This window comes from Pseudomyrmex gracilis, unplaced genomic scaffold (assembly GCF_002006095.1).
Source record: "Pseudomyrmex gracilis isolate BER0280 unplaced genomic scaffold, ASM200609v1 scaffold_406, whole genome shotgun sequence".
Lineage (NCBI taxonomy): Eukaryota > Metazoa > Arthropoda > Insecta > Hymenoptera > Formicidae > Pseudomyrmex > Pseudomyrmex gracilis.
This window is the reverse complement of record NW_018020990.1, coordinates 58,485-72,889: the sequence shown is the minus strand read 5'-3', so window position 1 is coordinate 72,889 and position 14,405 is coordinate 58,485. Positions and strand designations below refer to the sequence as shown.

Genomic DNA, 14,405 nt, shown 5'->3' with positions numbered 1-14,405 from the left:
AACAATGGAGCTAAACAAATTTTGTAAATCTTTTCATTGTAGCAATAAAACATATTTAGAAAAACATATATAATTTGTCCGGATTTTGGCGCCGCACCCTGTACATATCGCCCCTGTATATAATTATCCCCGTAGAATAAGAATTAAAACAAGACGACCGCATTGCTGGAAATTGCCCCGCGCTACCGAATAGTCTTTATCGCGTTATCTTCCCGCCGACGGCGAACCGCACCGCATTATGACAGGAGCACTGCCGTGCGACGATCTAATTCCGTTTACTCCGACGATAACTCATGTAAGCACTTTACCGCACTGCCTGTAAAACCAATTCGATTCAGCAAATAAATCTTTGATACATTACAGTAACCGAGTGTCGCAATTTTACGCCTTCCCTTCCCCGATCCTTGGCGCCGACCGAGCTGTCCGGCAGGCGGAAGGCCGGGCAAAGCCGAACGGAAATCGGCTCCGTTACAGAATTTATCTTTTTTATCCCTACATTAATAATTTTTAATTTCAGCTTTGATTGTGGCAATTTCACTACTTTATAAGTTTCTCCTAGTTTAGCTTGAACTGAATCTTTCAATTTTTTTACTTCCTCTCCAGTTTTACATCCCATTATTACAGTTCCCTTGCTTCTTTTTTTTCAATTTCGTTGCTCCCATCGACATATTCTTATTATCCACTTTTTCTTTTATTGGCTTTTTTGTGGTTTTACTCTCCTGTTCTAATTTTGGCTTCACAATTATAATATTTTCTTTCTTCATTTCTTTACCTGCCTTACTGTAGCTTCTTCGCGTTCCTGACGCTGGTTTGTGCACTACTCCCTGTATCATTCTTTTTAGATTTTTTAGTTCTTGTTTAACGTTTTCCAATTTCTCTCGAACTATTTCTTTAATCATCATTTTCATTTCTTTCTTACAGGTTATTTCATTTTTTATTTCTTTCACAGTTCTTATAAGATAATCTATTTTTCCATCAATGCCAGTCGATCCACTCATTCCTGATGATTTATTTCCACTACTCGGTGAACGATCTCGCAGAACCTATAGATCCTGTAGATCCTGTCCTATCCCTGCTGCTTCCTGTCGTCATTGGCGCTTTCTTCATATTTGCTTCTTGGTCGTTTTCAACGAAAAACTCTTCAAATGGACCAGCACACGGCACCACTTCTCGGTTTCTATCATAAACTCTATGTTTACATACACATCCCGAATGGTAAAAAAGTCTGACACAAGACCTACACTTAACAACTTTGTTTTTGATTGCCTTCTTACATGCCGAACATCGGTATTCTGCATATTCATTGTCCATGCCGATAATTACCGATAAAAATTGTTAATATCAGCGTAAGCGATCATTCACTTTGTGATCTACTTACACACGTCAGCATTCTTGTGTTCACGTAAATTGTCTACTTGTCTTGCAAGACTTTGATGTCCCGAACAAAAAATGCACGTCTCACAACCATTATTGAGCATATCCTGGCTAGATAATACTCATAATTACTCACTTTCTATGGCTCTATAAGTTAAACCACTTGTTACTTGTGAGAGAGTTCAAAAGAGAGTGAAAGAGATTAAAAGAGAGTGAGAGAGAGAGAGACAGAGACAGAAAGACAGAGCAAAAAAGAGAACCTAATGAAATATATAGTATATTCTGTATAATAATGTAAAACGTGATGTTTGAAATTCTTTTGGTTCTTTGCACAACCTTAGATTTTATAAAAAATGTAGTCAAGAATCAAGTAACTTCCACTACACGACATAAAAATTGTGAGTATACAAATACAGGTGTAACTAATATTTTGAATTCAATTCCTGGTATTAATTTAGAGAAAAATTGTTATGATCTAAACGATTTATTAAATCTTACTCTTCCTCGTTGGTGTGTTTCAATGTGTTGGTGTCAATTAACATATATAACACTTTATGTAAAACTTGTAAAGAGAATGGAATGAGATATTTAAAAGAGAATGAACATTACCAAAAGAAATTATTATTCATTTTCTATTATTTTCACCAGAAGATAGGACAGTAATACCAGCAAACAAATGTAATCTATGTGCTATACCAAAAACTAAAGTATCAGTAGATGGAGAGCTGTTTAAAGTAATAAATGCTATATTTAAGAATGGTCTGTGTATTGAAAAGAGTCATTATATAAGTATGTGTAGAGATGGAAAATCGATCTGGCACAGAATTGATGATATGCAAATTAGAAAACACCACTGGCCTAAAGGTGCTACAAATGTTTATATTCCTTTCTTGGAAAAAATAAAAAAATAAATATTTTATTATTGTTAAAAATTGAAAAAAAAGAAAATAGAAAAGAAGATAAATTTGAAGATAAACGTATATTCTACAAAATGTGTGATATCTTGAAAAACTTACCTGTTTAAAAAAGAGAAAAAAGTCTCCAAGTACACGCCAAACAAACATATCTTTCTTTACAAAATCTGTTTTACAAAAGAAGTGATATCAAAAGTAGCACCAAGTACACTTGTGTACATTTTAATTAAAAACATTATATATAAAATAATATATATTAATATATATTAATTAAAACCATTATATAAGAACTAAATAGTATAAAATCATTGTATCAATAGTTAGACTGTGCTTTTTGTGAAAAATCGAAACATAAAAAATAATTAAGGCAAAAAAACTTGGCGTGGCTGCACCAAAAACTATAGCACACGTGTTTGACCTGCGCGATTTTTGTCACATACAAAACCAAACCATTGCACTAAAAGTGAAATAGTTCTTATATTAAGCAAATGCAAACTTTTGGTAAGATTTTCACTTTTCTTTGTCTGGTTTAGACAGAACAATGCTATTTCTCTGAAAGTATTTATATAAAATTAATCTTTCATTTTTACATTGACGATAAAGTCTATGTGTACATGAAAACAAAAAATTTGGTATAATTTACTTGAAATATATAATTCACGAGCAGAGAAATTTACGTAATTTTAATAAAATTTGCAATTTTCATGACATTTTAAGATAAATACGTTTATATCATAAAAGCATCGTTTCACGCACTATTTTTTGTAAGTATATAAAGCACATGCATTGCTAACTTGATACAGTTTTCTTAATCTATTGCAACATAATACCTGATTGTATAGAACTTTTATTCGACTTGCCATGTTGATATTTAATTTTCCTGAAGTTTTTTGGTATCCGTTGATGTCAAATCTGTTGATATTGTTTATGTTTTCATCACTCTTCGTATTTTAGTTTCCTTTCAACCTGGAAAAATAGAAAAAAGACAGAGAATATACTTTATTTACGTTCAGAATTTGCCAAGTTATTTTCTGAGATATTATTACAAAATAAATAATCTCCATAAAACTGTTACAAACAATGGTTAAAAAACCATTATTTTGAACTTGTATACTTTTGAACACATAAAAGATGTCTCATAATTGCCGTTTCACCGCTCGTAGGCAAGAAGAACGTAGGCAAGGTTATTCTAAGACAAAAAGTCCACTTGGAAGTACCACTTTGGAAGATTCGCAGTAATTAACGAGATATGAATTAATAAAGATCCGCTAATCAGCGTGCATCCAGCGTAAGGGGAGCGTGAGGACAGCCTAGTCTTTCGCGCGGACGCGCCGTTGCGGTGGGAGGAGCTAATAGAATAGCATGTGCATCTATACATAAACAGCAAATAAACTGCGTTCGGGGAGCGCGCTATCCGCGAGAAAGTCTAGACTGTCCTTACGCTCCCCTTACGCTGGATGCACGCTGATTAGCGGATCTTTATTAATTCATATCTCGTTAATTATTGCAAATCTTCCAAAGATATAGGACTTTTTGTCTTAGAATAATCCCTTCTTTTTGCCTACGAGCGCGCGGTGGGACACCCTGTATATATTTTAATAAAGTTTTTCTATAATAACTATTTTTTATGTGATTTCCTTGAGTTTGTAAGTAACGATATTTCTCATAGCGTAGAATTTAACGTTACGTTCTGACCTGGAGCGCAAACAGTCTGTTTTCCTATTCTTTTATAGAAAACACGGAGATTCTGCTATGTGAGAATTGAGCAAGAGTTAAGTGAATCTGTTTCTTACTGTTTGCAAATGTGTCAACAGCGCGTGTTGATACTTTGCTATGCAAACTCTTACTTGTTGGTCTTTTTTGAGACTACCTAGGAATGAAGAGGCGTGTTCTTTTCGACCACAGTACGATTTGACACCAAATTATTGGACACAAAATTATTCGACACCACCTTACTCAACACCAAATTATTCGACACTGTATGATTTGACACCAGAATATTTGAGGAGGAGGTGCACTTGGACACCGTTTAGTTGAACATGATGCAATTAGACACGGTGCAAATAGACATAGAATTTTAGACACGGTTCAATTAGACACGTTGCATTTGGACACGGAAGAAAATGCGCACCGTTCATTTAGACACAAAAAAATACGCACCGTTCACTTGCGCACCGTTTGTTTGTACACAGAAAGATGCGCACCATTCACTTAGACACCGAAATAATGCGCACTGTTCACTTAGACACCGTAATAATTTGCACCGTTCAAGTAGACACCGTAATAATGCGCACCGTTCACTTAGACACCGTAATAATGCGCACCGTTCAATTAGATACCGTAATAATGCGCACCGTTCAATTAGACACCGTAATAATGCGCACCGTTCACTCAGACACCGTAATAATGCGCACCGTTCACTTAGACACTGTAATAATGCGCACCGTTCGCTTAGACACCGTTTATTTGCACACTGTGCAGAAGGACACTGCTTATCTAGTAATCGTACAGTTGTACATCGTACTGCGCGGGCGCATCCAAAGATCCCGGTGCAAGACTCGCAGACTTAGCGAGGGACCAACGAAGAGAAGGGGGCGAGGAGGAGGGGCGGAGCCCCTCCCCCTTGAGGAGCGCAGCCCCCTGTGCCTATATGCTTACTACACAGTGTAAAAAACTGGGCTTCTGCACTGCGCATCCTTTGGATGCGTCTGCGCAGTACAGTGTACAACTGTACAGTTACTAGATAAGTGGTGTCTTTTTGCACAGTATGCAAATAAACGGTGTCTAAGTGAACGGTGCGCATTATTACGATGTCTAAGTGAACGGTGCGCATTATTACAGTGTCTAATTGAACGGTGCGCATTATTACGGTGTCTAATTGAATGGTGCGCACATGAACGGTGTCTAAATAAACGATGCGCATTTTCTTTCGTGTCCAAATGCAACGTGTCTAATTGAACCGTGTCTAAAATTCTGTGTCTATTTGCACCGTGTCTAATTGCAACGTGTCTAATTAAACGGTGTTCAAGTGAATGCCACTCAATATTTGATACCGTAAGATTCGATACGATACTAATGGACACAGACCAAGTGACAAGCAATGTGCATCATTACAATTAATGATAGTAGTAACGCAGTTAGGTTAGGTTAGGTTGTGACCGGACAGTTAAACCGTTTGACTAGCTTTTACGGTCGCCACCTGCTTTCACCGCCAAGCAGGAAGGAACTAATCCCGTACTTGTATGTTTCAGGGAACGGACTCACTAGACTTCTGGTCTTGCCCCACCGACTCTTCTGGTTGAACTCTCTTGGACCAGTTTACTTCGCAAAGCTCCACCGACAGGAAACAGGAATCTCGACAACGTCGTGAGGTTTTACCACACAGGTAAGTACAACGTTTAAGTGTTACACACTCGGGTTTTAACAAACACACCCACTATTAGTTCATTGCAAAACAGAATGTTTATTAAACAATAAAACTGACAGTCGTTTAATAAATTCTTACACGTACTCTTTTCACGTATGCTAAACACTTTGAGCAGGACTCGTTGTTATAGCGCTATGCTTCACCGAACGCTCGATTCCAACTAACTCGAGGAACGCTTGGCCTCTCCAAAAAACCTCGCCTCTCCCATTACACGTCCGCGCATGCGCATACGCTGGTAAGAATAAAACCTTCTGAATTATAGGAAATTTTGATTGGAGTCGTTTATTCAGTTGTAAATAAACGCTCCTGACCAATTTTATCAATAATTATAATTTTAGCCAAAGTTAGGAATCTTGCCAAACTAACACTTTTACCAGACTGCGTAAACTTCCAAATATTAGTAATTTTGACTAATCACGTTTTGTTTCTTTCAGAAAATTCCATTCTTAGATTCTCACTCACTTTTCCTTCCTCAGATGGAGTTGCCATTGGACGAGTCATCCCGCTGGACTAGGTAAGTATGAAACCCAAACATCTGAATTACCGTTAAAACTCAGCGATTTGTCTCTACCAATGATAACTCGTTCACTCACACAATACCACTAATAATTACACCTTTTTTGTTTTAGGCCGAGTCACCGATGGACAAGGACTTCAACCAGGTAAGTGTTAAAAGTCACTAACCCACCAATTATTAAAAACAACTGGTATGGAGCCTTCTCCAGCGAAGCTCTCTCAAACCTCGAAATACCACGCATAATTCTAATTTCGCCTTTTCTTTACTGGTGCTATCGATCCCTGAAGACCTACCGGATTTAAGGTAAGTATAACGCGTCGATTATTGTCAAACTTGCCGTATCGCTTCCACAAAAGATGCTTTTTACGCACGCCAAATATTAACAATAATCTAACTTTCAGCGGGAGGTAGTCTTCAGCGCAGCTGTCTCCAAACACGGTTAGTACCTAACATTTTAATTATTGATGAAACTCGTCTAAACGTCTAATCTCAAGGAGAATAGTACGGACAAAATCTCATCAATAATTACCAACTTAAACTTAGGTGTTACAGATAGACACATCAAAAACACATCGCAAAGAGATACACCACACTGAGGTAAGCACACTAAATTTGTTGAATTATGTGAAGTACTTCGCCCAAGTCTTTCTCTTACAACCACCCACTCGCACACGCAACGCCACTGACAACTGTACTTCCAGGTGATGTTAGTCGACGGTGGACAAGACTACCTGAGGTAAGTCTAACCTCGTAATTATTGCTTAAACTCGGGGAAACGTCTTATCCAACGTAGACCCGCACGCGTATCAAATCTGTTTACTCTTATTACTTTTTATTTTTTTTCATCTCGGGCTAGATCGTTTCCGGGTAACGCACTGTACCACAGTTGGTCTGCCCGGCCATAGCGAACATTACATTCGCACCTCTACTATTCTTTTACTCTTTTACCTTTTACTACTCCCTCATACGTGGAGTCTAAGTCATATCCGGGTTACCTGTACGCGTCACCTCCGTGTAAAACAAGACACTTTACTAACTTCCTTTTTTGTTTCAAGTAGCGACCAGACTATCCCGGGAGAATTGACACACAACCCTGCCAGACGAGGTAAGTATACCAAGATACTAACCCTAATTACTGCTCTTCTTTTCCAGGTCAGTTTCCCTTATGGTGAATAGTCAATTAACGCAACTACACGAATAATTACCAGGTTAGGTTTTACAAGTTAGTACCTAACTTTCCAATTATTGCTCATACTTAGTCAGATCAACGCTTAAACCAAAACAAGCTTACTTACAGAGTTACAATCATAATTACGCACTGCTTCGCAAACAAGTGTTTCCTTTGACATTAAATGTCAGTTTGGCGAGCGGACCTCAATCTAAATGGGTCACTCTTAAACAAAATTAGCATAAATTTCTAGTTCCACTGGGCATTATGCACCCTGGACAAAGTACGTTACAAGGTTAAATATGTATATCTAAGCACGTAACTTTGCCTGATCTAAACAATAACAAAAAAGAAAAACTCCTTGATCTGGATATACATGTACGCACAAACACTGTCTACGCTAGCTTGTCCTTATCGAGGTGTCCCTTCACACTCGACGATCCCTCCGGAACGGGACCCGTCACCCCCAAATCCGTCGGTCGCAAAGTTAGGTTAGATTAGGATAGAATAGGTTAGGTTTCCTCCTCCACCCACTTCGCTGCCAAGAGAAACATATATAGAGAGGAAAAGCGCTAGCCCCTCCTCTTCGAGAGGTCAAGCCCGAGGGAACCCGCGTACATCCTGAACAAGGCATTTTCGGCTTCCTCCCTGTCAAGAGCCGAGAAAACACCCCGTGAGGTTTTAGTGGGTACACCTCCCACTCCTGACCATCTGAGCAGGAAGGGAGAGATTCCCACATAACCCTGGCCCTCACCCCTGAGGATCAGAGTATCCATAAAGAATTTCTCTTACGTAAAAAAAAAAAAAAAAAAAAAAGGGTGTCCTCCTCCAGGGCAATTTGAACCACTCTCGCGGGGCGCAGGACCTGATAATCGAAAGCCTCGCGGAGTTGGGGGATGTGCTCGCGGTCGTGGCCGAGCCGTACAATGTCCCTGACCACCCGTCGTGGTCGGGGTCGGAAGACGGTTTAGTCGCGACGTATTTCCGTGAAGGGGTGGATGTGAATCCTCTGTCTTCTCTCCTTTGGAAAGAGGCAGGGGATTCCTCGCAGTTCAGTAAGGGGAACTAACGGTTATAGGGATGTACTCCTCGCCGTCCGTGCTCCTCGCCGACTTTGAGTTATTTCTGGACGAGCTGAGCCGGGTGGTTCGCCGGTACCTGGCTCGTCCAGTGCTTGTCCTGGGGGACTTCAACGCCAAGTCTAGTACTTGGGATTCCCCCAGGACTGATGCGAGGGGCCAGGCCTTAGAGACCTTTGCGGCGGCTTGCGGGCTTGTTTCTCTGAATCAGGGCTCGCTGCACACGTGCGTGCGACGCGGGAGAAGGGGTCCATCGTTGATGTGACTTTCGCCTCGCACTTTGTCGTGCGACGTGTATCCGGTTGGTGCGTCAGAGATGATATAAAGACCTTGTCTGACCATTGTTACATTACGATGGCGGTCTCCGTACTCCCTGACTAGCTCCGGGGCCGTCTGCCGACGAGGAGATCCCTAACCCAGGGATAAATCTTGCGCAAGCTAGACCCAGAGTACCTTGTCCGTCGCTGTTCAGGTCGCGGCGTGGCCGGAGCCTCCCTCGTTAGCCCATCGCCCCAGCGGGGCACACATATCGGATACGCAAAGGTGCGCAGCAGTCTCCTTGGGTAGACTCGTCACCCGAGGAGGGAAGTCCCTGCTGCGGGGACTGCGATGAGTCAGGGTGAGGGCTCTGACTCGTCCTTACACGCGGTCCCAAGAGAAAAAGTGGCGCGGCGGCGTGTGTCCCGCGGCGCCACTGAATTAGTGTAATGCAAAGAGGAAGACAACAGCCCTCCTCTTACGAGAAGTGTGCTCGAGGGAGGGCTAAGGCTTTGTCCTAAAACAGGGGTACCGGGCTCTCCCTATGACGAGCAAGCAGGCACATGAGGGTTTTAGTGGGTATACCTTCCCTGACCTGCGGGCCAGAGAAGGGAGTCCCACATAATCCTGGCCTTATTCTCTCAAGGGCCAATGTATCCGTAATGGATTTTCCCCATGTAAAAAAAAAAGAATAGGTTAGGTTAGGTTGAGACTTTAGGGCCCACTTCAACTACGCGGCATGCAAGGCCCCCAAGGTGACTTGGGCGTTAAGCCGACTTATCCCGAATCTCGGGGGGCCGCGGCAGAGTGTGCGAAAGTTGTATTCCAACGTCGTGCACTCTGTCGCGATGTATGGTGCCCCGGTGTGGCACCGGGAAATCAGCGTAAACCGTACGGCCGTTCCGCTCGCGGCGGTTCAGCGCCTTGTAGGAGGCCGGGTGGTGCGGGCGTACCGCACTGCGGTCTTGGAGTCCGTCCGCGTCCTAGCACGAATTCCACCTGTTGACCTGTTGGCGGACGAGTACGCGGAAGTGTACGCCGCCAGACAAGCAGCTCTAAATCGTGCGCGCGACACCGGTTGCGACCTAGATCCGGAAGAACTCCGGCAAGCGCGATTGATGGCGCGCGAGAGAACGATGCTGCGGTGGCAGCGACGTCTGAAGAACCCGCTCTTACTAGGACAGAGAGTCCGAGAAGCGGTGGGCCCAGTTCTCCTTAACTGGGTAGAGAGCCCGCACCTGTGTATGACCTTCAGGTCTACACAGGTGGTAACTGGGCACGGCGTGTTCGGCGTCTTCTTGCACCGAATTGGTAAGGTGCACACTCCAGAGTGTGAGCACTGCGAAGTCGCAATCAACACTGCGGCTCACACTTTGGAAGAGTGCCCTAAATGGGAAGAAGAGAGAGAGGCCCTGCGCGATGCATTCGGCCCTGATGTATCTTTGCCGTCTCTCTTTCGACAAGCGGTAGGGAATCTCGAGAAGTGGCGAGCTTTCCTCACGTTTTGCGAAAAAGTGATCGCAGTTAAAAAGGACGTAGAGCGCCTGCGTCAGGTTCAGTTTATGGCCCGGTTAAGGATCGGGGACTGAATCCCCGATTCTAACGCAGACGGTTGGACTCCCTTCTTTTTCGCCTCGCTGGGATGTCTCTAAGACTACCCCACAGTGGGCGGGGGAGAAGGTAGTCGAGGTTCGCAGTCCGAAAAGGTGAGGCCTTCTCGGACATTGCACGCGAACACAGGAGTCGGCAGAAGGAGATAGGCTCCCTTCTGTCGTCGTGGGGGTGTGGTGCCGTGTAACGGCACCCAGGCGCAAAAGGGAAACCGGTACGTTATAGCCTTCTGGCTTTCCAGGTTCCCTTCCCGGGAAAAGCGCACGAGGAGCCTCAAGGGATGTTAGTGGGTACGCCTCTTTGGTAAGTTCCACATAACCCTGGTCTGCCCTTACAGGCCAGGGTATCCATAAAGGATTTCCCGTTGTTAAAAAAAAAAAGATAGGATAGGTTAAGTTAGATTAGGTTAAGTTCCCGGCTCCGGCAGCAGCCGCAGCAAGCGTTGCCGCGGCGCCCAACGGTGGACAAGCCACCGAAGTTGGCGGCGGTAACGCTTTCGATCCCTACGAGGTCAAAGACCAGCCTTTGCGATGCGATGGCAGAGGGTAAACGCAAAATTAGGCTGGACGACCTCGGTATTACCGAAGTCAAGTCAAAGAGTGCTATCACCGGGGGACTGATTATCGAGATCCCCGGTGAAAATAGTGAGGAAAGAGCGGACAAGCTGTGCAACGCGATGAAAGCCGCTCTCTCCCACATAGACGTTCGAGTCGCGCGGCTCACGAAGACTTGCGAAATAAGAATTCGGGGCCTCGACAACTCAGTCACACCGGAGGAGGTCGCGGAAGCTATAGCGTCCGCTGTAGGATGTCGGCCGAATGCAGTTTCGGCAGGCCCGACACGTGCATCCTCCAGCGGACTAAACTCCGTATTAGTGCGATGTTCCGTCAGTGCGGCCAAGAAGGTCGCTGACGTGGGCACTCTCCGAGTGAGTGAGAGCGACGAGGTGCTTGAGCGACGGCCGTTTCACTGCCACCGATGCCTCCGGCGCGGCCACGTGCTCAACCAGTACACATACACCGCTCCGGAGAAAAATAGACGCGGCCGCTGTTACGACGGTCGCGATCACCAAGCGCGGGGCTGCACAAAAAGCCGCGGAACTATGAGTTGATAACGGAATATAAAGTTCGTAATGTATGAAAAGATAATATAATATGAATATGAAAAAAATGTACAATGCTTATATAATATGAAATACAGAAAGTAATAATAATTAAAACTAAATAATATTAATAATAGTAATAATAATAATAATAAAAAAATAAAATAAACAAAAGATATTAATATGAAAATAATTTATACAATAATATATGACGAGGTTTGCCTCGTCACAATCCCGAATTAATTCCTCTCTCACAAGGCGATCATAGTCACAACATCTTGAGCACGAGCCCGACATAGATAGGCACACCTACTGTGAAAGACGGCCGAGTATCGTGTGGTAGAAGAATACTGCACAACCCCCCCTTTTATACAACTTACTCCACAATTATTATTGGAGCGCTCTTAACTAGAAACTATGAGACACAGAATAGCGTATGGACTAGCTTAAATAGTCCTCTGCACACAACTGCACCAAACCAAACCAAACCAATCATCCGCGCCGTGAAACAGCCGATCTGACTCACTACATTGTAAATGTTCTTTCTAAAACCAGAATAAATCATCTTTTGTTAAATTTACTGAAAACGTAACCGAGTGTTGCAATTTCTCGCCTTTCCCTCCTCTTAAACCTTGGCACCGACCGAGCTGTCCGGCAAGCGGAAGGCCGGGTGAAGCCGATAGAAAATCGGCTCTGTTACGGCGCCCGAACAGGGACCGTTAAACGTTTAGCCCGTTGAAATTGCGACACGGTGGAGCGGGATGCCAGGCCCGAAAGCTTGTATCCACACCCTTAATAAAGCAGAATTAACTAAACTCGCGATCCGATTTAAAATCGATTCAACCGGCACGATTGAGGACTTGCGTAGACGCTTAAAAATTTACGCCAAATGTAAACTTGCCGACTTTGCCGATCAAAATATTACTTTGAACCAACTGTAAATAGACACCATGGAGAAGGAAAACTTCAGTGTATTAACCGTGTCTAACGCGTTAAACGCGGCATAACCTAACCAGCGTCGCCCCATCTAGAAAAGACTGAATTTGGTCCGGAAGTGGAGGTGCTGTTTTACCGGGAAGGACCCCTTTGCATTCCTCGAACGCGTGGAGGAACTACAGAGCGGATACGGCCTCATCAATGAGCAATTGCTCCGATGCCTACCTGAGTTAATTTCCGGTAAACCACTTCTGTGGTATCAAAATAATCGCGAGTCGTGGGCGTCCTGGGAAAATTTCGCTGTCGCATTCCGGCTATGCTACTTGCTACTTAACAGCTACTTACGGAATTAAACCGAGAAATCCACGGCCGGGTACAAAGGCCGGACAAACTATTCCGTGCATTCTGCGACAGTATTGTAAACCATGATGTAACGGCTCGGGGGATTGAGTCGCGCGCAACAGATCAATCGCATCTCCAAAAAATATAAAGTCTTCTTACCGCCGATACATACAACGCGCGGGAATAAAACACATCAGAGAGTTAATTTTCCTCATAACCAAGCACGAGAGCATTGAGTTGGCTGAGACCAAATATAACGCCCGGATAACGAGACGGAAAGGTAGCACCGGCTCCACTTAGAGTAAGAGCAGCAAGAACGACGCCGCGGTGATAAGCCCGACGTATGAAAAAAATATTTGCTGCTGGAATTGTGGCCAGCGCGAACATCGCAAAGCTAACTGCCAACGCTTGTTCTAAAAGTTCTGCTCTACATGTGGTAAAACGGGCGTATTGACGCGTGACTGTCATTCGCCGAGAAACGAGCGGGCAGCCAGAAAAAAAGCGACTAGGCCCGGCCGATATATTCATTATCTTCAACCCACGACCATCATGAATATCTTAGGACGCGATTTTTACGCGTTACTCAATTCAGGGTCTGTTCGGTTTTTTATAAACGAGACTGTAGGGGAATATTGCCACGCCCGCCGTAATCGCGACCAACCACAGGATACCGGCATGCCGATTAAGCTAGCAAACGGCACTGGAACGCCCGTGCTCAACTGGTAACATATCAATCTCGGTTGGGCAGGCTAAGACAGTCCAGCTGTTTGGCGTCATATCCGATTTGACCTCGACATCATCGGAGTGGATGCAATGGCTCGATTAAATATTGGCGTACCCCCGCCCCCGAAACACCCGAAAAACGATACGTGCGGATGCGACACCAGTATCAAAAGTGAGGAGCAATGTCTTAAAAGATTCCTCGCGATCGAGCTATTAAAGTTTGACCACATTCGCGGCTCAACCAACCTAACCGAACACCAAATCCGATTGAAAAGCTAAACGCCGATTAAGCAACGGTACCAAGCCCGAAACTCCGCAATGTAGAGAATCATCGACGACGAAATCGATGAGATAAAGCGCGCCGGCATAATTGAGCCATCTCACAGCCCATGGAGCTCGCCTGTCGCGAAAAAAAAAGATGGCCGGCTACGCTTCTGCATCGACTTCCGGAAGGTGAACGAAATGTCGGAGAAAGATGCATATCCTCTGCCACAGGTCAAAGCCACGTTAGATAAGTTGAGAGGCGCGCGTTACCTCTCAACAATTGACCTAAGAACGGCTATTGACAGGTACCGCTCGCGCCGGAAAGTTGACCGATTACCGCCTTCACTGTCCCAGGCTGCGGGCTTATGCAATTTCGCGTAATGCCTTTCGGTCTGTATTCCGCGCCGGATACATTCCAACGATTGTTAGGTTAGGTTAGGTTAGGTTAGGTTAGGTTAGGTTAAGTTTGTTAGATACAGTTCGTCGTTTGTACGCTAACGTCGTCCACTCGGTGGCCCTTTACGGGGCACCGTTGTGGGCGGAAGCCGCTGCGGGGGCGGGGGTGCGGAGCTCGTTTAGACAGCTCCGCGCCTCGCAAAGAGTAGCAGCCCTCCGCGTAATCAGCGGCTACCGGACGGTGGCGTACGAAACGGCGGACGTACTGGCGGGGATGCCTCCCTTGGCCCTTCT

The 14,405-nt window shown here is 44.3% G+C and overlaps 1 long non-coding RNA gene across 1 annotated transcript in view; it reads right to left on the bottom strand.

Annotated features, from left to right (window-relative positions):
• Positions 1-2,389: 2,389 nt before the first annotated feature.
• LOC109860538 overlaps positions 2,390-14,405 on the bottom strand; it is a 50,290-nt gene continuing 38,274 nt past the window's right edge. The window contains exons 2-3 of the long non-coding RNA XR_002250832.1: positions 3,119-3,254; positions 2,390-2,455 (exon numbers count right to left, since the gene is read on the bottom strand). This is a non-coding gene — a long non-coding RNA (uncharacterized LOC109860538). The remainder of the gene's footprint in view (positions 2,456-3,118; positions 3,255-14,405) is intronic.